Raw genomic sequence first — 24,312 nt, forward strand, 5'->3', positions numbered from 1 at the left:
TCAGTTCCTCCTTTCTTCATCAATCTTTATTTTTAAAGAAGTTTACCCATTTTTCTTTTCTTGAGAAATTTTACTATACTCATCAATAATATTTTGAAGTTCATCAGTAATCATATCAAGATTTGTTTGAAGAAGATTATAGTCTTGACAATTGAAAGGTCTTACCTTACTGAATTCACTCATTGCCATGAAGCACGTGTTTGTTGTTTCTATGTCGCCTTCAGTCTCATCTTCGTCACTCCAGGATTTAAAATTTTTATTTTTCTTGGATGACCTTCTTCTTAATCTAGGACAGTTTTGTTTGATATGTCTCGATTTTTCATAATAGTAACAACGCTCATCATTTTTTGTGAACTCGTTGTTTTTAAATTCTTGTGGTCTTTGTTGCCTTTGTCTGACCCCTCAATTTATAAGGGTCATTCCTTCGTTGTTATCATCGTCTATGATCTCACCTTCTTCTGGTCTTACAACTTAGAAGGCAACAAATTTTTTTTTCTCCTCCTTGCTATACCTATTTGTATGAATTTGTTCATAAGTAAAAAGGTTACCTCAAAGTTCATTATGTGTCATGTTATACATATCTCCATCTTCTAGAATAGCGGCTTTGGTTTCCCTTGCTTTTGGAAAACTAATCATCAACTTTTTAACCTGAAAGCTATTTGAATAGATCATCCCTAGAAACTTCAGCTCATAGACGATTTAACTAAATTGTGTGAACATTGACTCCATACCCTTATTTTCTTTCATCTTGAAAAGCTTATATTCATTTACCAGAGCACTGATCATTGCTTTCTTCATCTTGGTAGTACCTTCATAGGTTACTTTCAATTTTTCTCACATTTCTTGGCTATCTCACAGGTTGATATCTTATCATATTGTATGCACCAACTGTATAATAAATCAAACATATGGATCAAGCATTAGTTTCAATTACCTCTTCTTATTCTTTGGTGATTTTAAAGTTTTCAAAGTTGTCCAAGTCCATGTCGCTTGATTTATTTTCCTTTTATTTGTCCTTGTCCTTGAGCCCTAGTATAGGTTTTGGTCCCTTCTTGATGGCCACCCAAGCTTGAAAGACATTTGATTATACAAAGATTTTGAATCTATCTTTCCAATGCGAGTAGTATTGTCCATTAAAGTATGATGGTCTTGTTGGTGAGTGTCTGCCTTAAAGAAGTTCTCCTGAAATTTGGTAGTTGGCCATTTGAACTTTACTCACATGCTGTTAAACAACACTAAATGGTGATACCTGCTCTGACGCCAATTGAAATTTAATATAGGGTGGGTGAAGTTAAAACTTTTTCTTGTCATTGATTAGCTTTATCAATTAACTCGCCTGCAAGTTTGTATACTCGATAAACATAATCAAATCAAAAGAATAAATGAAATATAATAAAGAACTTAGAGTTTTATACTAGTTCGGGATCACCAGTGTGGTGCCTATTCCAGTTTTCTTGGATTTCAAGGGTTTCCTTTAGAGCTTAACTTGAGAGAGATTTACAATAAAGTTGAACAAGTTCTGAGTCTCAATCTAAGGTCATCAGATCTAGTGACACAACCTCGATTGCTATAACTAATGGACTAAGTCAATCTTTGTTTTTTTTGTAACTATTGTGGACAAAATGACAAAGCTTTATGAAGACTAAAAGTTAAGACAGAATAGTAGTTTTCTGTGAAGTTGTGTGTTGATCCTTCTATCTTTAATGTCTTTATGTAGTCTTCTTCTTCAGTTGTTTTCTTGCTTTAAAAGGGAAAATCAAGGGATTTTTATTCAATCAAGGATTTGTATGAATTTTTTGATTGAATATTCATATATTTTCGCACATCCATATCAGATATATCCGCACACGTGATATGCTTTCTAGTTACTAACTTAGCGTATCATATTAATACATGTCCATATCAGATATGCCCATATAAGGAATATGATCCTTTTCCTTATCTGACTTTCACATTATATTGTGTTGTACTAATCTTTTCCTCTGATTACTCGCAGAGATCTTTTCCTTGTATAGGAGTCTGTTGGTTCCTAACTTGTGAGATCTTCCAAATCATCCAGAGTCGCCCAATTAATTCTTTCTATGTTTAGTCAATGATCTTCTTCATCACAAAATTTTTCCGATTTGGTCCTGCATGTTTATTATGTTAGTTTGTCATTATTAGAATATTAAGTAATTGTAGGAGGCTAACATAGAAACATAACCTCAGCGATTACAGAACTAACTTGGTTAGTTGGTTTGTTTCAAAAACTTAATGTTCCTATTACCATGCATATCTCAGTGTTTAGTGACGGCAATTTAGCTATTCAACTGATACATAATCCTATGTTTCATTAGAAAACAAAACACATTGAGATTGAAAGCCATTTCATCAGGGAAAAAATCAAGAGTGATTTGATTTAGGCTATCCATGTCACTACCCATGATTAGGTTATTGATCTTCTCATTAAAGGGCTGAGTCAACCTCAACATTTATATCTGTTAGGTAAGCTTGGTGTGTCGAACATTCTGCACCCTGTAGCTTGAGGAGGAGTGTTCCAATATACTGGAGTGTACTGATTTGTAACAACTATTCACTGTGTTCCATTTTATAATTTTACTGTTTTATTGACTTCTAATAATTAGTTGGTTAGTGAAGTTGTTAGGCCGTTAGGAAGTTAAGCTTGGCTGTTAGTGAGCTGGCAATGAGCTAAGATATTTTATAGCTCACTTGCCTCGTCTATAAATAGCAGGGAACACTGCATTGTACAACTATGAGATTGTTGAATAAAAATAATTTTTTTCTCTTCTTCTCTGCTTTCTCTGCATCCTTCAATGGATGAACAAGCTGCGCAGCTTGTTTTCACAATTCTTCTTGAGACAATGTCGGAGACGAAATTAATGGGGATGGACTGTTAAGTCATTGACAAACAAACCCAAAATTTTCTTACTGGTTACGGTTTCTTTAGTTTTCATGTTAATATTTTGTACTACTCTTAAGAGAACATATAATTAAGAGTATAATTTGACAAATATAACCTTTATTTTTTTTTTTTAAAGCTATGTACACTTGTTTCTCAATTCTAGAATAATTAATGATAAGGATAAAGTGAAAAAAGTAAACTCTCTCTTGATCTTGACAATTAACATAAACTCTCTCCATTCAAAATAAATAAATTGTTGAGCTATTTTTCAATGTTCAAAATAAATGAATTGTTCATTCTTCAAGAGTCATGTTGGATATTTTTTTCCTATTTTACCTTTTTCATTTAATGAGGTTCTTAAATACTTCACATTTTCTAGGAGAGTAATTTAAGAATAATTAAAAGAATAATAGTGGAAAGTAACCTATAATTTATGTCCTAAAAGATTTATTTTAAGGGGTGTACCATAACCCCAACAATTCAATTATTTTGGAATGGAGGGAGTACTATTTAGAAACAACTATAATTAGGATACATAACAACTAAAAAAGAACGGAGGGAGTTTAAATTGCAGCATGTAGTTTTCTCACAGTGTCATAAGTGCTCATAAACCACGATAAAGAATTGTAATGGTTACAATATTATAATCTCTTCGCCCTTAATCAGAAATCTCGTATTTGAAATTAAAGTATTAAAAAAAATCTTGGAAATCTTGGTCAATAGCGTTTTTCATATAGTAAATCTTATTGAACATGAGTCTAAATTACTCGGGGCCGTATCTGAACAATAGAAACAATTATTTATCAGCTGGCCTCATCTTTGACAATTGATTCTTGAAAGGTCAAAAAGGTTTATAGGATAAAGGAAGTCGTAAATTTTTTTCCTTTAAAGATGATTAAGTTTGACTAACAGTTTCGTGAAAGAGTAGATCATTTACTAGTCAAAAGAAAAACTAGTACTCCATTGTAATATATCCATTGTAGTGAATTATCAGAAGATTTTCACATAAAACTAGTGATGGCTCAAACAGATTTTTTAACAAGAGGTGGAATATGGTCACTTGCTAATGGCACAACTGCACTTGTTACCGGGGGTACTCGAGGCTTAGGGTAAGTGATTGTTATCAATAATTTGAACTCAATTTTTAGCCGCCTATATTTGTCTAATTTTAGAATTTTGCTTTTAAAGTAAAAAACTTTATCAGAAGTATTTAACAAAACACAAATTCCATAATTTACTTATTTTGAAATGTGTTTTCTTATTAGAAGTGTCTTTTGAAAAATAAAAAATAAAAATTAGAGAGTAACAATTTGTATGTGGTGAATCAATCTGAGACCTTGAACTCAGCTCAAGAGAAAGAGATACAGAATGGAGGAGATACAGAATGGAGAAAAAAGGAAAGGAGGAAGAAGAGAACCATTAATCAGATTGTATTGTACTGAATGTTGTAATTGATACATGTGGTAGGTATTTATAGATCATCTATAGTGTTAGTTACAACTAACTCTAATACTCAACAAGATAAAAGTTAGTTATAACTAACTTATTGAATGCAACTAACTTCTGGACAGTAACTAACTTTTTTTTGTCTAGCTACTAACAATCTTCTTCTTCTTAACGCTCCCCCTCAAGATAGGAAGGAGTGAATATGTCACACATTCCTAGCTTGGAACTGAGATAAGTATGTTGTACTTGACTAAGTCCCTTAGTGAACAGATCTGCGGGCTATTGTTGTGTTGATATGTATCTTGTTGTGACAATTCCTTGTAGTATCTTCTCCCTGATGAAGTAGCAATTTATGTCTATGTGTTTAGTTCTCTCATGATAGACAGGGTTAGCAGCGATTTGAAGAGATGACTTTCTGTCACTAAATATTTCAGCTGGAATTGTTAGCTCAAGATCAATCTCTTTCATCAAACCTAGTATCCATATAAGTTCAGCTGTTACATCTGCCATGCTTCTAAATTCTGCCTCGGCTAAGCTTCTAGACACAGTAGTTTGTATTTTTTTTATTTCTAAGACACCACAGTCACCAATCTTCACAAGATACCTAGTGATTGACCTTCTAGTCTGAGGATAAGATGCCCAGTCTGCATCACAATAGGCATTTACCTGACTATTTGTACTACTAGATTGAAGCATTCATTGACCTGGTTGATTCCTAATGTACCTTACCACCCTTATAGCTGCTTCTATATGGGATTTTTTGGTATGTTGAAGGAACTGACTTAGTCTCTAAACACTAAAAGATATGTCTGGTCTGGTCACAGTTAAGTACAACAACTTTCCAATGAGTTTTTTATAAGCTCCTTAGTTAGCAGGAGGGTCACTCTCAGATTTCCCTTCAACATGCTCATCAAATTCCATTGAAATCATCTTTGCATTATAATCAATTGGAGTTGTTGTAGGTTTGGCTACTGCCAATCCAAGATCAGACAATAGTTGTAGAGTATATTTTCTCTGATGCATTAGGATCTTTTTTTCAGACCTTGCAAACTCAATGCCAAGAAAGTATCTCAATTCTCCAAGATCTTTCATTTTGAAGGCTTGTTGTAGGTCTGTTTTTATTTCTTCTATCAGTTTTAGACTTTCACTAGTAATCAACATATCATCAACATACACAAGTATTAGCACAATGCCCTTGCTTGTTTTTTTCACATATAGAGATGGGTCATATTTGATTTGAATAAACTGAAACTTCATCAACACTTCTGAAAGTTTTGAATTCCACTGTCTAGGGGCTTGCTTCAATCCGTATAAGGATTTGACAAGTTTGCATACTATATTCTCCCCCTAACTTGCAAAACCTTTTGGCAAGCTCATGTATATCTCATCAATAATATCTCCATTTAGGAAGGCATTATCCACGTCTATTTGATGCACAAATCACTTTCTCTTTGCTGCAGTAGCTAATACTGTTCTTACTGTCTTCATTTTAACCACAGGTGAAAAAGTTTCTTTGTAGTCTATACCTTCATTTTGGCTATAACCTTTGGCAACCAACCTATCCTTAAACCTTTCCACCTCACCTATAGCTTTGTATTTTACCTTGTATACCCACCTACATCCTATAGGTTTCTTCTCTTTAGGTAATGTAACTAGATCCCAAGTGTGATTTTTTGTAAGTGCTTCAATCTCATTCTGCATGGCACCTATCCACCTGGGGTCTTTACAAGCTTCTGATTATGTAGTGGGTTCACAGTCAGAGGAGAAAGAAGCAATAAAAGTTTTATAACCATTTGATAGACCATCATAAGCTACATGGTTTGATATAGGATAGGCAACATCTTTGTAGATGTTAAGAGATACAAAGTCAGACATCCACACTGGTGATTTTCTACCTCTAGCTGATTTTCTTTGATTGTGTACCATGGGAACAAATGGTACTAGCTCAACTTTGTCTTCCCAAGGTTGTTCTTGTTATGAAATTTGAGGTGAGAGCTCCACAGGCTGTGATGAAGTGTGAGAGATATACTGAGGCTGTATGTAATCTTGTGCATTACACAAAATAATCTGTAAAGGCTCCACAAGAAACAAATAATGAGTGTACTTAGCCTGACTACTCTGTTACTTAAATGGGAAAACATCCTTTCTAAATGAGACATCCCTACTAATAAACACCATCTTGCTAACCAGATCAAACAACACATACCCCTTTTGAACTTCAGAATATCCCAGCAAAGCTGTGACTTTAGCTCTACTCTGTAGTTTATCCTATTCATTTAGTACTTTTGCATAGCATAGACAACCAATGACCCTGAGATGGCTACAATTTGGTTATATTCTATGTAATCTTGTATAAGGTGCTTGATATCCTAGGGCTGAACTTGGAAGTTTGTTGATGATGTACATAGAAGCTAAGACACAATAACCCCATAGATGGATTGGAATCCCTGCCTGAAACCTCAGTGCTCTTGTCACCTCAAGAATGTGCTTATACTTTCTCTCAGCTACACCATTTTGCTGAGGGGTGTAAGCATAAGTAGTTTGATACATAATGCCTGAACTTTTAAATATTTGAGTACACACTGAATTGAAAAATTCAGTTATAATATCAGACCTTACTACCTTAATGGTTTTGTCAAACTGAGTTCTAACATAAGCAATAAACTGTTAAATCAGTACACATACTTCACTTTTAAGCTTCAACAAATATAACCAAGTATATCTACTAGGATATACACATGATTCAACCCAAGTATACCTAATTACATGATCCCTTCCAGCAGAGAGATCCTGAAAGACACAAAAATTAGGAAAAAAGGTCATTGAGCATTGCCACTTTTTGGTCACTCTAGGAACTGATAAGAGATTGTACTAAAACTCAGGCAAATGGTACACATCAGTAATAACATTTTCTTCAGTCAAACAACAACTTCTAGCATTATTAACTATAGTTGTATCATCATTTGGTAGGTACACTTGTTTAAGACTTGCAGGCTTAGTTATAGATTTTCTATCAAGAAGACTTAGATAAAAAACCATATGATTTGTTGCACCTGTATCAATTATCCAGTCATGTACTCTAGATGCTACCAAAAAAGCATTACTGATACCTGCTACATTTGTTGACTCAGGTTCATTAGTTGCTTCTCTATTTTGATTGATCAATTGAACAATCTGTGCATATTGTTCCTTAATAAAAGTTACATTTCCCATTTGGCTTAGTTAAGACATCTGTAAGCTCGAGCTAGTTTGTCCTCCTACATTCTGATGATAAGTGCATTGTCCTGAGATAGCATCTTGATCTAGTATTGCATTGTAGGTTGTACCTCCTTCAAATTGAGGTTTCTTCTTGTTCTTGAAATCTGGTGGATACCCAATGATTTTCCAGCAACTATCTTTCGTATGCCCCTTCATTTTGCAAAATTCACACTGCAAATTGTAGTTTTTCTTTACTCTTTGATACTGACCATTTCCTCCTGCATTTCTTGAGTACATAGCAACATCACACCCTTTTGACATCATGGCAGGATTAGGACCAAGAATGCCTGCATTGTTGGCCACAGACTTGTGACTTTTATCACTCAAGATTATAGCATATGCCTAATTAACTGTAGGTAAGAGACTCATAAGCAATATCTAACTTCTTCTTGGATATACACATCATTCAACCCTATAAAAATTGAAAAAGTTCCAGTTTTTGGAGATGCACCACAAATTCTCTTGACTTATCACAATCACAACCAGGTGCAGGCACTAAAGTCTCAAACTCTTCCCAAAGATCTTTCAGCTTGGAGAAGTAAATGGACACAGATGCACTTCCTTGTGTACATGTAGCAATTTGTTTGTGTAGATTAAATGTCCTAGAACCATCAATCTTGTTGAATCTTTCATGAAATTTATCCCAGACTACTTTAGCTAGCCATAGATGCGTACATGATACCACCAAGTAAAGACTTGGAAACTGAGTTCATTATCCAAGATAGCACCACAGCATTAACCCTTTCCCACTGGTTTCCTAATTCTGTAGAGAACTTGCCTTTCGAAAAAGTTCCATCTACCAACCCCAATTTATTCCTTCCTAGTAGAGCAACTCTCATGATCAAAACCAAACAGAGTAATTTTCAATACCTATTAACTGAAATGATACTATTTGAATACCACTTTGATCTGCTTGACTACGAAAATGTGGGTAATTATAGTCAATTACAGAGCTGCCATTCTGTGCAACAGGTACAATTTCTCCATCAACAGATGCCATTTTTCATAATTCAGCAGTATAACTTGTAATTGCAGACACAAAAAATAGAATATAGTATCCAAGATTCTTAAAGACTATATAAGAACTGATGCAAGACTGATCAAAACTAGCCTGAACGTTAATTCCCAGACCTACGATCTAAGCTACGAGCTCCTGGCTTTGATACCATGTAATAATATGAGCTTTCTGAGACCTTGAAATCAACTCAAGAGGAAGAGATACAGAATAGAGGAGATACAGAATGAAGAAGAAAGAAAATAAGGAGGAAGAAGAGAACCATTAATCAGATTGAATTGTATTGAATGTTGTAATTGATAAATATGGTAGGTATTTATAGATCATCTATAGTGTTAGTTACAACTAACTCTAATACTCAACAAGCTAAAAGTTAGTTATAACTAACTTATTGAATGCAACTAACTTCTAAAAAGTAACTTACTTTTTTTGTCTAGGTACTAACAATCTTTTTCTTCTTAACAGTACCAATATGAGAGTAGCAATTTGCTCGTATGGCATTACATTGCTTTCAAATATGTGCTTCTTGACAATTTTACTTCTTTCAGTTTTTTAAAAACAATTTCTAATACTATCCAAAAACACATTTTTTTTTCAATCTTGATCAAACACCTTAAGTTTCTAAAATGAACACTTTTTTTGTGGCTTCTCAAAATCTTAGCCAAATAGACTGATAATGTTGTGATTATGTAAAAATATTTTGTAGAATTAGGGAAAACATAATCATATTTTTTTGGTTTCAAGATTTGTAGAGGAACTAGCCAGTTTTGGAGCACATGTATATACATGTTCACTTAGTAATGAGGACCTGGAAGAATGCTTGATCAAGTGGATAAGCAAAGGGTTTAAGATTTTGCGTTCAATTTGCGATTTATCATCACAAGTCCAACGCCAAAAGCTTTTGAAAATGGTTAGTCATAAGTTAAATGGGAAGCTCAATATTATAGTAAGTCTTGTTACTTCTCTGCTTCAAATTGTTTGATTTGATTTAGAGTATGATAGTCAAACTAATTAATATTTGGTGTGAATTCGAACATAGAATTTTCTATCTCTTAAAAGATAACTTTGCATATTTAAAGATTTAAAGACTAAAAAAAAAAGTTGTAAATCACACTAGTTAAAAAACTCAAAATATTTAGGAAATATTATTGAAAAAATTATGATTAAAAATATCATACAGTCCAAATAATAATTAAGACAAATAATAAATTGATACTTACACAATTCAACATTAAAAATTTCATGGGTGCCCTTATTTTGGTCGCCTCATTTAAGCAAACTTGACTTATATATTTTTTCACGAATAATCAATATTAAATAACTTTCAGGTGAAAGGATCTTCAATATACTTTTTGTCCTGCTTCTTTTGCATTCAGACATATATGATTGAAATTTTAGCCAATTTTAACATGTACTTCAATCCTGAGTGCAAACATACATTTAGATTTGTTTGTTAGATTTATTGTTATACTGACAAATTGATGATTCGGGTTTGTTTTTTATGATACGTATTGAAGCTTATGATTCAATTTTGAGCTTATTTATATTTGGTGTTAAATTTGAAATTTAAAATTACCTGAAAATTCATTTTCACATGTAATTCACACATATGCATGACCAAAGTGCAGACTTGAAAAATTAAAAGAGTGCTAAATGAATTTGTTTGATTTGTTTTGCTTTTAATTATGTTTTATTTTTTTTATGATATGTGAAACATATATTCAAATTTGAACTTATTTATAGTATATTTAAACGTTCAAATGTTGAATTTAAAGAACAAATTATTATTATTTTCAGAAGAATGTGTTCGAAATTTCAACTCATTTTTTTTATCTATTTTAGTCATGTATGATTGTGGTGCTGACATACATGAAAAGTTATTTTGACAAACATGAATGAAAGTTTACTCTAACCAAATTGTTACATGCACCTTAGTAAAAATGTCCAAATTTTTATTTTGAAAAGTCTTTTTTTAATTAAAACTATTTTGAGAAATCTTACTAAACATCAGTCAAAAATATATTATGTTTGGCTTTCACATTATCACACTTTCAAACGTGAATGTATGAAGTTATTAAGCTTTAGATGTGAGCGCCTAATCTTTTGTCAAAAAATGGGTAGACTTGCAACAAAAAAAAAAAATGAAGAGACACTAGTTAAGTGGAAACCCCAAAAATATACACTTTGACGTTTATTTTTATCTGTCTATGTTACTAAAAATAAATGTCCAAAAATAGTTGTTCAGCTTGAAAAATCAAGAGATAATTATCTATTTATACCCATTTTACCGTTGCTATTAAATACTTTGTTATTTATTACACAACAACAACAACATACCTAGTGTATTCCCACATAGTGGGATCTGGGGAGGGTAAAGTGTACGTAGACCATACCACTACCTCAGGTGAAGTAGAGAGGCTGTTTTCAAAAGACCCCTGACTTAGGACCGATAACAGTATAACAAACACAAAAGATAAGTGCATATAAAATAGTACAGTATGCAAAATAAACTAACAGTATAACAAACATAAAAGATAAGTGCATATAAACTAGTACGGTATGCGAAATAAACTAACACTGCTAGCCACAAGATAATATTACAGCCAAAACACCACGAACAAGAACCTCCATACACAAAAGAATGCTCCCCTACTATTACCGACGCACTCCCACCCCCTAACCTTCTACCCTAATCTGCGTCCTCCACACCTTCCTATCAAGGGTCATGTCCTCCGTAAGTTGTAAATGATCTATATCATGCCTAATCACCTCCCTCCAATATTTCTTCGGTCTACCTCTACCCCACCTAAAACCATCCATAGCCAGTGGCTCTGTAATACCCCGTACTTTTCCTAGCTTGAAAAGTTTCCCCAAGAATGTTAGAAACTTTCTTTGAAAGATGAATCTACTTCCGCACATGTGTTATTTTCAAGATTTTTACTTTTTATCATGTGGGGAATCGAATAAGCTTTCCATTGATACCAAATTCACCCAAATCTGACACCCGGGTGAAGAGTCAGAGCCTTTTTAGTAAGACGGTGTATCACCTGAGCCTTCAGCGCGTCGCAAAGATAGCTCAAATGACAATTGTCAATTTCCAGTGTTGCTCCGCGATAGTGGCACGTCGCACCAAACCTCCAGGTCATAGACAAGGTGGCAACGTGATAGCTCCGCGTCGCGCCACCGTGCAATTTCTCATTTGTCACTTTCCAGTGACTTGACGCGATAGTGGCGTGTTGCGCCAAGGATGAAAACCGGGAAATTTTCTCAAAAATTAAAGACGTGTCTAGGGTTAAAAGGGACAATTTCTCACCCTACATAAACCTTATAACATGAGATTTGGCCATAATTCAGCAGCTTATACTCAATTACTCTCAAAAACTCTCAAGAACAAGCCCTAGGATTTTCATAGAAGGTTCAATTCCAAGGGAATTCACCATCAAATTTTAAGAATCTCTCCATCAATCTTCGTAGAATCATAAACTAAGGTATGCATAGTGTTCATTCATGAACTCCTTTTATCCATGAAGTCCAAGAATCTCTTTTCTAAATTCAAGTTATGGATTTTCTTTATGAATTTCATGATTGGATTGCTTTTGTTCATGTTGATAATGACTAATTGCATTCTAATCCATGTTTGGTGATAAATTTCATATGTAATCGATTAGTAATGATGCAGATTCATGTAAACCTTGGATTAAAACCCTTGGATGATAAAATTAGAGATGAATCATGATGTTGGATTATTGTATAATGTTGTCTACATGTGTTATGCCTATCATGTGTATGATTAAATGCCTAGATAAAGGAACAATGCCCAACTAATATGATATCATGAAATTCCCATGTATGTACAAGTTTATTCATATCACATGATTGATGAAGTGCTTCAATATATGAATTATGAATTGTGCTGTTGGTCATGTGTTCAAGTAACCCATGCCATGTCAGTTTCTTCTCATCGAGTCCTGGGGGTACTTGTACCCGAACATTTAGCTGTGTGCCTAGAGCCATGTTATGTTTTCATGATCTCCTCAGTCAAGCTATGATCCATAGAACTCAGTCAATCATGTGACTCAGAAAATCTCAGAAATCTCAGTAATCTCAGTAGTTTAGAAATCTCAGTAATTTCAGTAGCTCAGTAATATCAGCAACCTCAGTATTCTCATTCAATCTTAGTAATTTCAGTATTCTCAGTCAGTCTTCAAAACTCACTATATTCCGTCAGTCAATGAAACTCAGTAAATTCAGTTTACCTCCGCTAGAAAATACCACTAGCATTAGTTTAGTTTAGTTAATCAGGTCAGTTCAGTGTCTTCAGATAGGAGTAGGATCCAGCATCGAGCGAGCCTAGGGTGGGGACTCACCCGCTAGATAGGATTGAGATCCCTAGAAGCAATCCCTAAGTTCCAGAACTATGTAGCCAGCGTAGGTACGAGATTTCAACCGTTAGATAGGACTAATATACTTAGGGATCACCTGTTAGAGCATTTAAATGTATAGGATTGAACCCAGGGGTCACCCGCTAGATTAGGACTAACTCCACAGCAGTTGTTTTTACCAGTGGCGCGATACTGACACCCTTCCAGCTGGGGTTACCGGTTGGACCCCAGTTAGCTTAGTATGGGGCATGTCAGTTAGATGAATACATCCCATAGTTTCAGTTACAAAAATCAGGATTGTCAGATACAATCAATTCAACTCAGTAATACAGATTTAGAACTGTCAGATACAGTTAATTCTTGTTATTATAAATAGACTACGAGACCACCCATTAGATAGGACTGATCTCAACTATGGTCAATCAGTAGCAGCATAATCAAATTCAGAGATCACCCGCTAGGTAAGACTGATATCAAACTAAGTCAAATCTTTTTTATTATTACTATACTCAGAGATCCCCCACTAGATAGGACTGATCTCAGATTTAGTTACTCAGATACAGTACAAAACTCAGATAGTTCCATCAGATACAGGATTGTCAGACACAGTCACTCATGTTATCAGTTATATCAGTTATCAGAACTTATGTTATCAGTATTCAGCTTCAGGACTATTAGATACAGTCAACCAGACCAGTTCTTCATAATCAGAACTATTAGACACAGTTATCCATGTATCAGTAACATAGTATCAGTCCCTCAGTATTTAGTAATATAGTATTCAGTCCAAATACGATCTTAGTTACAGTTACGTAGTCATGCATGTATTCTCACGTTCATGTTAGTCAGTCAGTTATATTTGTTCATGCATATAAACCCCATGCATTAAGCCTACCTCACTTGCATACCAGTACATTTAAAGTACTGATGCATTCGTGCTATGATGTATTTTACCATAGGTTTAGAGGCATGAGCTCCAGATCAGCAGTAGATTCCAATCTCAGTAGTCAAAGTTAGAAGTAAGTCCTCATTTTTTGAGGACATGATGATTACATTACTATTTCAGTTTCCAGTTTATTTTAGTAGATAGAGTTAGTTGGGGACATGTCCTATCAACTCCTTATTCAAAAAGTTTAGAGGTTTTCAGACTGCAGCATACCAAGCAGTTATTTTAGATTTGTTTCGATATTGTTATATCATTTTTCATACATTGTGTTATCAGATGTTTGTTCAATATTGAACCTTATGGCCTTTTAATTCATGTTTCTGCATTATCATATTATATTATGTAGTGTACAGGTACAGATATCAGTTATGGGTTATCTTGTGGTTCTTCGGGGTCATGAGCACCGTGTAGTGTTGTAGTTCAGAAAATCAGGGTGTTACAGTCTCACACCTCTGCACTGAGGCATCAGAGCCCCTCCTCATCGTGTTCTCAAACCAACGTAATCTCATTTTTCGCATCTTGTCCTCCACTAAGGCAACTCCCATCTTCTCCTGAATAATTTCATTATTCACCCTATCTTTCCTGGTATGTCCAGACATTCATCACAATATTCTCATCTCCACCACCTTCAACTTTTGGATGTGGGAGTCCTTAACTAGCCAACACTCCGCTTCATACAACATAGCCGACCGAACTATAATTCTGTGAAATCCTCGTCAATCTTACCATTGCCCTGAATCATAGACCACAGATACTTGAAACTCTTTCTCTTCTGAATGGCTTGAGAGTCCAGCTTCACAACCACTCCAGCCTCCTGAGACACATCACTGAACTTGCACTCTAAGTACTCCATCTTGGTTTTACTTAATCAAAATCCTTTAGGCTCAAGCGTCCGTCTCCAAATCTCTAACTTATCATTAAATCCTCCCCGAGCCTCATCAACCAGTACTACATCATCTTCAAATAACATACACCAAGGCACCTCTCCTTGAATATGTCGCATCAAAACATCCATCACCAAGGCAAATAAAAATTGGGCTAAGATTGGATCCCTAGTGCAACCCTATTAAAACTGGGAAGTGCTCCGAATCTCTGCCTACCATTTTTACATGAGTCTTCACCCCATCATACATATCCTGAATTGACTTAGTGTATGCCACAGGCACCCCTCTAGCCTCCAAAAACCTCCACAAAATCTCTCTGAGACCTCTATCATATGCTCTCTCAAGATCAATAAACACCATGTACAAGTCCTTCTTTCTCTCCCAAAACTGCTCTACTAGTCTTCTCACAAGGTGAATGGCCTCAGTGGTTTAGTAACCTGGCATGAAACTGAACTGATTCTCAGAGATTGTCACGATCCTTCTCATCCTCAACTCTACCACTCTTTCCCAAACCTTCATAGTATGACTCAACAACTTAATACCTCTATAGTTGTTGCAACTCTGGATGTCTCCCTTGTTCTTATACACTGAAATCATCGTACTCTACCTCCACACTTTAGGCATCTTTGCCGTCCTAAAAATAATGTTAAACATCCCTGTCAACGACTCCAAACCAATGTATTTAATTTATTATATTCAAAGAGTGATATAGTATAATTCCCCATATTATTTATTGTTTCTTAAGGTGTGTTCCAAGTGATCAAAAATGGATAAGTAAAGATGTACAGAGTGTTAAGGTTTTTTACTTGATTTTCGTACCAAATTTAAGTTTTACTTTTCTTAGAAGAAAAATAAAAGTAATACCATAATTAATTTTATTTTTTCTGAAAGGAAAATATAGTTCTTTTACATATTTGGCCAGCCTTTTTTTTGGAGAAAAGGTTTTGGAACTCTATAAATAGAAGACCCCCTTCTCATACAACAACACAATAGCATCCACAATATAGTCATTAAAGAGTCTTGTTGAGGGAGAGATTTATCCCAATAGGTTTTATCCTTTTAATATTAGTTTTAAATTTGTAGGTCGTTTGACCAATCATTTCAATAATATGTTTTTAGTATTATGTTTTTCTTTGTCATCTGATTTATCATCTCTTTGATTTGCAACTTTAAGCTTCTGCATGACGCCCTTTTGATTTTGAATCCAACATAGAGCTAGGGAGTAGTAGTTTAAACTTTTAGTAGTGAAATTTGATGCATAGCTTGAAAACTTGATATTATAATTTAATATGATTCAACAATATTTTAACTTTAAACCAGGTGAATAATGTTGGTATTTTATGGCAAAAGAAGCCACAGAAACTACTGTAGAAGATTTCTCATGGTATTGGGAACAAATACTGAAGCTTTATACAACTTAACTCAACTTGCTTATCTTTTGTTAAAGGCTTCTAAAAATGGAAGAATTGTGTTCCTTTCATCTGCAGGTAGGGTTGCCTCAATACCTTCTTCTTCTATGTATGCTATTTCCAAAGGTAACAACTCAATCTTTTTCTTTTGTATTGTGCATATTCAATTTTTTTTTTTTTTAATAATTTAAGTTATATAATGGACAATAACAAGGACTTGAAATTTATTCAATAAATATTGTTAGGTCATGGAAATTCCTAGTACAACTTGAAATTTATGAAAAAGGAAATTTATTCAATAAATATTGATAGGTCATAAAAATTCCTAATACAACTTGAAATTTATGGTAAAGTGAAAACTCTTAAATGCTTGTTTTTACTCTTTTCAAAAAGGTATATGGCCAAATACAAATTTAACTCTAAAAATTTCACATAAAGTGAATAAAGTGATTTGTTTTAATAATCAGACACCTACTTAGAGGGGCAATTTAGTTAATAGTGACAAAAAAGTTTTAAAATGAAGTGTAGGTGACTCATGTTTTAATAATTGGGTGTAGGTGACAATTACTTTATTATGAATAAAGAAAGTTGGAAAAGTTTGAGAATAGCCCATAGGTTTTTTAATTTACACTTGATCCAAATGTAAAACTTAATATAACAGAAAACAAAAGGAAAAAAATGCAAGTTTCTCTCTCCTCTTATCCATTATTATTTTCTCTTTCTTCGTGATTTTTGTTGTTATTGTTGTTGCTGATTTATTCATCATTTTATGCTTCATTATCATTATTTTCTTTTCATTATCATTATCATCTTCTTCTTGTTGACCAATGTTGTTGTTGTTATCGCTACTGCTGCTACTTGACTAATTTTGTAGGTCAAATTTTGTTTCATACATTACTTTGCCATTACTTCATAGGTGACTTTGGTAAGTAAAATTATGATTTTTAGTTGAATTTGTCATCTGGTTACACTACTACTACTGTTTTTCTATAATGGATAGAACCTGAACATAAATCCAACATAAGAGTCATCTGTTTCAACAGAAGACTCATAAGTTAGATTCATGTTTTTGGTTCTATAGTGCTGTAACATGAATCGAATAGATAGGTCATCTATTGTACCAAATGAGTTATCTGTTGCAACAAAAAAGTTATCTATTAAACTAGATTACTCACCTGTTGCAACAGAACCTGAAGTTGATTCCAACAGATGCATCATCTATTGCAACATGTGAGTCATCCGTTGCAACATGTTAGTTATCTATTGCAATATGTCACTCATCTGTTAGAATTAGCTTCAAAGGATATTTAGTACTGTAATATCTTTTCTAATAGGTGAGTCATCTATTGCAACAGATGAATAATTTGTTGCAATAAATGATTCACCTGTTCCAACAGATGACTCATCTGTTGGAATCAACTTTAGGTTCTATAGTACCATAGCATGAATCCCAACAAGAGAGTCATCTATTGCAATAGATAACTAGCCTGTTGCAATATATTATTCACCTATTGCAACAGATTACTAATCTTTCGGGGTTCATGTTACGATATTATAAAATCACTATTAATTTTACTATTATGCCATTATTAACTTTTTTAACAAATGTCTTTATTTAGGTACCACTAATGAAGGGATCAATAACAACTGAGGTATATTGTCATGATTAATTGATCGTTAAGAGAAATCGATATGTATGACAGTGGAAAAAGGGTGAAACGCTAGAGACAATAGCTAGTCCAAAGTGATGTTTCATATGATGATTTTGTGAACTTAATCATCAGTTATTATAGACCAAATTATCAATTGGAAGAACTCATCATCATCTACATGCATAGCTCCTTTGAAAATCAGAGGGTACTACCTTTCAAGATAATCGATTAGGTTCGCTCACGTACTTATCTGAGTGATTCAACTAGGTCGGTGTTAAGGGTGTACGTGGTTGAAAAATCGAGAGAGAATGAGAACCAGAATATAGTAAAATAATAACAATAAGACATGTTTGATGATAAATTGGATGATTTGAACATGAATATTTTAGATGATGATCAAACACATATTCTCGTTGTTGCAAGCAATATGGTGGGCAGTTCTTCTCAATCATAATAGTCAGACAATCGTTAAGATGATGAGACTGGTTCTTACAAGGGAAGGTTATTCGAGAATAAGATAGAACTATCTACTTATTTATTTATTCTTTGCTTGAAAAAAGATTTCAGATTAAAGAAAGTGATTAATTCGAGCAAAGTCTTTTCTTTTAGATATGTTAATCCAAACTGGAAGTGGTGGTTAAGGATTGTAAAATACTTAAGTTCTGATAGATTCATCATTAATATTTATGAAAAGTATGACACATGTGGTTTGGAGCACATTACGAGCCAAAATCCTCATGCCACGACAAATGTCCTCGGTCAATATTTCCAAAATAGATTCCCCAATGGCAAAGGCCCTTCTACAAGTGATATGGCCAATCAAATATTTACAGAATTGGGTATTACAACCAGTTATTGGAAGATAAATATGGCCATGAGAATTGTCAAGGACTTGTTAGGGGGATACATGAGCACGGGTATGCAGTCCTCGATGCCTACCATTACATGCTTAAGTCCACAAATCTCGAAAGTAAGACAACATTGCATGTCGATAAAAATGAAAGGTTCAAGTACATTTTTGTATCCTATGGTGATTATATTCTTGGTTTTCAATAGTTGAGAAAAGTCATAGCCATCAACGGGACTTTCTTGAGGATCAAGTATGGAGAAGTTTTGCTAGCGGCAGTGGCATAGGATACAGAAAGTCATATCTTTTTTTAAAATTTTTGTGTAGCAGAAAAGGAATGTGATGCCTCATATGGATAAGTTTTTTAAATAAATGTGAATCTGTGTCAAAGATACCGAAGAGTTGTATATTATTTCAGATAGGCATCCATGTATCCCAAAGATGGGTTCAATTCTGTACACTCCAGCTCACTTTGGTTGTTGCATGAGGCATCTTGGAGATAATATTCGAAACAACTTTCACAACGAAAGGGTTGTGACTCTTTTTTAAAGAGCAACTAAAGCATATATTGTAGCTGAGTTTTTTGACCATTTTAATCAAATAAGGGATATCTCACCCAAAGTAGCACAATATCTTGAACGTGTCAATTTCATAAGATGGAGCCGGCATTTTGTCCGATAAATAGGTACATTGTTATAAACTTAATGTCTTATTTGAGTTACAAGTTTGTAATATTGTATGATGTCGTACTAAGTGATTTTCTTGTATAGGTATAATATTATGACATTAAACATAGTTGAATTAGTGAACTCATTATTTGGCATTGAAACAGAATTTCTCATCGTGGCGCTATTTGATAAAATAAACAATAAGTATGCCAAATTATTTCATGAAAGACGTATGCAGTTCGCGAACACAAGAAACAAATTTGTTCTAGAAGTGGAAAAACAAATATCAACGAACATCAGTTTGGAAAATATGCTATTTGCTCATCAAATAGCAAATTACAAGTTTAGTATTGACGGTCATAGTAATGTTGCCATGTTCAATCTTCAAACAATATCTTGTACATGTAGAGTTTTTGACTTGGACAGAACACCCTATCCATATGCTATGGTAGCGCTTCAAGCCCAATATGGTGCATAATATGGAACTAAAATTTATGAGTGCTCGTCTCCGTATTATTCGGTGGAAAGATATATAATGGCATATAGTGAGAATATTAATCTGGTGTCTCCTGAAGAATCTTGGGTTATTCCTGTAGAGCTTTTTGGGAGATTAATACCTCCTCCGTATATTGATCGAAGCACTATTAAATCAGAAAGAAGGCGATATAAAAGGAGGCATGTACTCGTAGAATCTTTTCCATCAATAAAAAATAAGTGCTCTATATGTAAGTGCGTTGGCCACAAAAGAACTACATGTCCGAATCGTAATCCACCAAGATCATTGTAATAGTAAAACATGTGTTGTTGTTTGTTATGGACTTTGATATTTTTAAATCATTATTGTGAACGTAAATGTTATTATTTTTAACTGGAGTGTGTTCTTCCAACAAAGGGGCCATCTGTTGCAGTAGATCTTTTGAAAGAACACAATACAGATCACTAAACTGGATTGTGTTCATCCAACAGATCACCAATCTGTTGCGACAGATGGGCTATCTATTGGAAAAACACAATATAGTTTTTGCCACTAGTTTGTGTTCTTCCAACAGATGACAAATCTGTTTCAACAGATGACCAATCTGTTTCAACAGATGGTCCATCTGTTGGAAGAACTCAAAACTCTTATTATTACTACTGGATTCAAAATTGTGTCAAACACTCAATCATTACCTCCAACCCTCGACATGTTAAGAACAAGAAATAGACAGAATAAAAATTAAATAAGAAACAAAGTCAACCAAACATGGATTTTTTAATTAAACAAAATAAAATACTTTAGGCTTTGGTAGAATTTGATATAAGCAAAACAAAATACATATGCTAAAATAAAAACATAACCTAATTATTATTATTATCATTATTATTATTATATTGTCAACCGGCCAATCATCAACGGGCAACAGCAGGGCCCTCCTTAGCCTTCGAATCTCACGCACCATCCTTGCTTTTATGGCACCCAACTCTCACTAGAGTTCATTAACCTGCCTTTGAAGTTCCCGCACAGTGTCGCACAGAATCGCCATATCCCAAACCAGATCACCCATTTCTAGAACATGCATGCATTAACAAAAAAATATAAAATACAAAAGAAAAGAGTCCAAATGTAATACAACGTATACTACCAACTAGTAGATTTTTTTTAAAAAAATACCTCAATGAAAAAGGAATCTGCTCTTTGAAGAGATGTGGTTGAAGATGTAATATAAAAGAAAAGATGCAAGAAGTAAATAAAGTGGAGTAGAATGAACGAGTAAGGAAGAAACTTATTTATAGAGGATTGAATTTAAATGTATTAGGCAAAAGTCATGACTATTCACCTCTATTTTATTAAATTACATGCCTTAATAAAATCAAAATGATGACTTTTTTATTAATGAGAAAAGTCATGACTTAATTAAATCAAACTGGTGACTTTTTTATTATTGTGAAAAGTCATGACTTTTTAGCTTTTTAATGTTAATTAGTCCTTAAAATTGAATAACCATTTTTCTTAATTAAATAATCAAAGACTTTTCACCTTTTCAATAACCATTTCTTTTAATAATATCCATTTTTATTGAGTTGTTGTGACAGATAACCCATCTACCGTAACAGATTTACCATCTGTTTCAACAAATGGTCCATGTGTGCAACAGATGAGCCATCTATTGCAACAGATGGGTTATCTGCTGCAACAAATGGGTTATCTGTTGCGATAGATGGACCACTGTGGGAAGAGCTATTTTGATTTCTTTTAACTATTGATTCATCAGTTACAACAAATGGAGAATTTGATTCATTAGTTGTTTTGAATGTGTTAGATAAAAAGTCATGATTGTTCATGTAACACCTCTATAAATTTTTTAAAAATTTATTTTAATATTTTAGATGAGTATAACTTTTAGTCTACAGAGATTACGTGATACGTATATTTTAAAGAAAAATTATATTGTGTATATATATCATCTGTATGGTCATGGCTAGTGGGTTAAAGGATAAGTGAAATTTTTTATTAGATGTATATATGTATTATTTTGGTGCAAGTGGGGTCACTTTATTATTTGTTTTCTCTACAAAAATACTATTAAAATAAAAAGAAAATTAAAAGAAGAAGAAAACGCTGATCATCTTTATCAAACCAGCTGCTCCTTTCTCCTTTCTCTCTTCTGTTTCTCTAATGCCACTGCCGTAGCTCCCACCGACAACAAAAATCACCAGCCGGTGAAGGCCCCATCGGCGTCGCTGCCCTTTTTTCTCTCTCTGCCTCTCCATCTCTTCACTGCTCCAACCAGCCACCCCTTTCTCTTTTTCTCGCTGTTCTTTTTCTCTACTAGCTCGGCCGCCATCGGTGAGCGAATCATGGGAAAAGCTCACCACTGCTCCAGTCAGGAAACCACACTAACACCACAAAGTAGATTCGGATTGGAAAGGGGGGAAGGTTAATTATTTCTCAACACTAATTTTGAAATATTAAGTCGGTAAAGTGATTATCTAACAGATTACAGAAATTTGTAGTTGGCAAAATAAAGGTTACACTCTCGTGGGTTAAATTGTTTGATACATCTGGTCCTACCGTTATCTTGGAAGACATTAAAGGTATGTAGAGATAAAACTTCTTTCTTTATAACATATCGCCTAAAGTCATATGTTTCTCCGAGAATAGTCTGCATAAGTTGTGTGATTACCTATATAAATTGAGCGTTCGTGTTACACATTAAGCACGTGACTACATGTTTATCATATCCGTACATCATTATGTTCTTTTCATTTGAATTTACTTGTCTCCACACTTCCTACGCCCATCAGTTAAAATCATGAGGTCAATACTCCTGTCGAGTCATGTACCTATAGAGTTCTAATATTTCTATGTTCGTACCTATAAGAAATTCTAATAGAAATTCTTAGAAATCACATATTATAAATATATTACATGCTGTAAATTAGAATAAATGCCCATAAAATAGTTGCACTAGACATTTGATCATATAGCGACATGTTGTAAGATAATACAAAGACCTCGTATTCATATAGCTCAATACTGTTAAAGAAGTTAATTTTTTATGGAAAGCAATACTCGAATGGTTAAACAATACTTGTCATAATATATCGGCATAGGCCTCTAAGGAACTAATTAATAAGCACTAATGATGGGAGGGTACATAGGTTTGGCCTGGCAAATCCGCTCGACGTGATTCTATGCATAGAATTGAGACCATACCACTATAGTGAGCCCGAGCATCGTGGCGTACCTGACCTTATGGCATCATTTGCATTTGGAGTCTACTGGACTAGTTCCCCTGACTTGAGCTAGTACATGGCATATATGGCCTGTGGCCAGACCCTTATAGTGAGTCCCTAAGGAGGGGCGTACCTTGTATCAGACTGCGATTATAGTTATATGCATAAAATCATAGTCAAGAGTATTTGGGTAACACATATCTTACACATGACATAGAATGCCCTTGATAGACCATCACATGATTATTTGTATTAAAAGTAGGCACAGGACATCACTTATGCAAATTACTAAGACCTTATAATGATGACTTACTCGTAAGCACTTATATGATAAGGTAATAAGGTAATTCATATGTAATAGTTTATATGGAGTATGTGACACCTGTCTCTCATAAATTATAGTTTCATATAAGAGTTTTTAGTAGTCAGTCGTCTGCAGCTGCTTATTTTGTTGTTTGATTCATTGAGCATTCTTATACATCTACTTGTTATTCTGTCTGCTTTACATACTAGTACATATTTCATATATACTAATGTCCCTACGTTGGGGGCACTACATTTCTGTAATATATGATTAGGTTTATTGATGAGCAAGCTTTTAAACTAGGCACTTCTTCATATTTAGCAAAGTAGTCGGTGAGCTCCTCTCTTACCTGGGGCTGTTATATGTCGAATACTATTTATTCATGTTTCTAGTTATAGTTTGGGTATATAGGAGTCCTGTCCCAACCACCTCCCCTAGTACAGTTATAATTTCTGTAAGAGGCTTCATAGACAGAGATAAGTTATCATACGTGGTCATAGTTTCACATGTTTGTAATAGATGAGTGTTCAATGAGATAGAATTGGGTTGTACATAGCGCCTTTTTATTGTCCATGACTCTTAACTCCGTACTTTATAATGTCAATCATATAGCTCATGCTCACATGGTTTTTGTCCATCCTGTCTAGGCTAGGGGCGTGACAAAAGTGGTATCAGATCCCTAGGTTTAAGGTGTCCTAGGGAGTCTATGAAGCCGTGTCTAGTAGAGACCCACTAATGGATGTGTTGTCCACCACATTTATAATGGGGGAGCTGCCTAGGCATTTAGAATTTTGGACCCTTTTTTCATTATCTAGTTCGTGCAATAAAGCTAAGTTATAGAGAGTTACTTCTAATTCATATTCTGCTTAATCTTCACACGGA

The 24,312-nt window shown here is 34.1% G+C and overlaps 1 pseudogene; it reads left to right on the plus strand.

The window, feature by feature from the left end:
- The first annotated feature begins 3,919 nt into the window (after positions 1-3,919).
- LOC124887055 lies at positions 3,920-17,058 on the plus strand (annotated as a pseudogene).
- Positions 17,059-24,312: the final 7,254 nt, after the last annotated feature.

This window comes from Capsicum annuum, chromosome 9, assembly GCF_002878395.1.
Source record: "Capsicum annuum cultivar UCD-10X-F1 chromosome 9, UCD10Xv1.1, whole genome shotgun sequence".
Lineage (NCBI taxonomy): Eukaryota > Viridiplantae > Streptophyta > Magnoliopsida > Solanales > Solanaceae > Capsicum > Capsicum annuum.